This window comes from Nycticebus coucang, chromosome 11 (assembly GCF_027406575.1).
Source record: "Nycticebus coucang isolate mNycCou1 chromosome 11, mNycCou1.pri, whole genome shotgun sequence".
Classification (NCBI taxonomy): Eukaryota; Metazoa; Chordata; class Mammalia; order Primates; family Lorisidae; genus Nycticebus; species Nycticebus coucang.
In genome coordinates, this window is record NC_069790.1 from 23329438 (window position 1) to 23332127 (window position 2690).

The window sequence follows — 2690 nt, forward strand, 5'->3', positions numbered from 1 at the left end:
AGAGTGGACATGGGATTTTCCTTTAATAAGTAAATAAATATAAATGATTGTAAGTTGCCATGTGTATTTCAACTTGATGTTTAAGGACATCAAACTTAGCAGGTAGGAACTGTTGCCCTCTACTGGATGGAACGCCCTAATTTAGTATATGCAGTTGCGTGGATGCTTTTTAACCATTCAAGGGGATGGTCTTAATGATGGTGATGAGGAGAGGGATTGTGGGGGAGGCAAAAGGCAAAGAAAGGAGTGGGGTGAAGCAGGCGACACCCACGCGATGACGTTTACCTAGCACTTTAGCGTCTTATAAAGTACATTCACACAAACTGAGCTTCACAGTTATCTGTGAAGAAGGCGGTGTTGCAAATAAAATGATTCTGCAAAGAAATCAGATCAGCCAGCTACAGACTATAAAGGACAGAACTGAGCTTCTGACTCAGACTTCTAAATCCAAGCCCTGGGATAGTTTTCCTTCATTCTACTTATTCGTGAGCTTTATTTATATGTGTATTTACTTAAAATCAGTCTTTTAAGGGAAAGCTTTCTAAAGTCCCTTTTATGTATTGAAGATGTAATTCATTTACACATTTATTCATAAATATCTATTATACACATGTTTCCTGCCCAGCCCTCGAGCTATGAACTAGGGAAGAGCAGAGAAAAGGGCAGATTTCGTCTCTGGAGCTCTCAAGGGGCAGACAGCAAACATGAAATGCACCACATGATGCAAGAGAGGGTAAGTGCTGGAAGCAGTAAAAGAAGGTGAAGATGTAGAATGGCTCCAAAGTGGAAATGAGTTTGTCAGATGACAAATCTTGGTGGTTAGAATTTTCAAAAAGCCAACTTCTAACAAAAGAGGATCAGTCTTGGTTTTCCTAAATATCGGTCTGAAAATCACTGAAGATATCAGAAGGGCAGCCTGGGAAAGGACATTTGTTTGGCCACCTCTTTAAGAAACCTCTGAAATATGCAGCTAGGAAAGAACTCCTCTACAATATGTGTATTTTTCTATTAACAAAGATTAAGAGAGCTTATTTCTACACTATCTGTATGACTATTACTTATTGAAGTATGTTCAACCAGTTATATGACTCGAGCAGCTTTATTTATAATATCTGAAACCTGAAAACAACCCAAATTTCAAGAGTAACACAGTGTGGTGCAGCCACACCACGGAAGGCTTCTCAGCAACAAAAGAGACAAACTGTCCACACATAGAACAACTTGGATGGATTTCAAGGGGATTATGACAAGTAAAGAAAAACCTACCTCAAAAGGCCACAAGATTGCATATGGTGTGATTCCTCTGATTCGTTTTTAAAATGACACCCCTGTGGAGATGTAGGACAGGGAAGCGACTTCCAGTGGATACAAAAGGAAAGTGGGGTGTGACGACATAGGGGGATACAAGTTGGTTTCCTTGTGGTGACAGAACAGTTCTAGAACTTGATGTGGTGGTAGTTACCATGCGTGTGATTCCATATCATAGAATTAGAAGACACACAAAAGCTGAGTGCATGTTAAGAACTGGTGGAATATGAGTAAGAGCTGTAATCTATTGATACTTGATGGTTTTGAGCCAATCAATGTTCTTGATTCATAATGTAAGGAGGTCATCATTGGGACAGTGGGTGATCAGTATGTGGGACTTTTCTGCATTCTGTTACAACTGATCATGGTCTACAGTTATATCAAAAGAAAATGAAAAAGAAGACTAAGGGTGAAGAGGAAGAGGAGGTGCAGGAGGAGGAAGAAGAGAAGGCGGTAGGGGGATGCTTGGAACTGCCAGGCTGACCCAAGATTAATCAGGCCCTGCTGTTACCCTTCGAGAGGGAAGTCCTGGAGTTCCCTATATAGTAAGCAAAAAATCTGACAGTAACAAGGATACCATGTGAGTGGGAAGCAGCTGCTTTATAATTGTAAGAAATAAAGGGAGAGACAAGATGGTGGACCGAACCCAGCTTTCAACAGAGGCTCCCGTCCAGAAGGAGAGTAAGGGACAGGAATTTAGTAAGTATCCTGGTGGACTTGAGCCTCACCAAGAGAGAAGGTTGAAGAACGCACATCAACACCGCTGAGGCAAGCTGTGATCACAAGGACGCAAACAAAAGGTACAAAATCCACCACCAAGGGGACGGGAGTCCCCCTCCCCCATGAGACTGGCTCAAGAGCCCCACAATTAAACAAGCGGGCAGAAATTAAAGGCCCTCCCACTACACTCCACGGGAGAGACCTTCTAAAAACTGGACCTACCTCCCCTACTGGGGTGCCATGGCGTTCTCCTGCCGGGCATAAAACTGAATAAAACTTTAAAAATCCTTTGCCGGCAACCCTGAATCCCCAACACTCCCCTCCCGCCCACTGAGGTCTGGAGGCCTGTCCCCCAGGAGTTCGGATCCTTGAGTGATTTCTCGAGGGGAGCGCACAGTGCCAGAGCCGCGACTGGTCAGCGCTGACTCTGATACACGCGGGCGAGGAGAAAGCACTCTACTGAGGGGGAGTCACGCCTCGGCGGCACTTCCCTGCAGATTAGGTGCAGCAGCCCCCCCCCCACAGCATTACGGGCTGGGCACAAAACTGACTAAAACTCTAGCTTCCCTGCTGAGAGCTGAGAGCCCCTACTCTCACTCGGGGTCTGGAGGCCTATCCCCCAGGAGTTCGGATCCTTGGATGATTTCTCGAGGGGAGTGCAC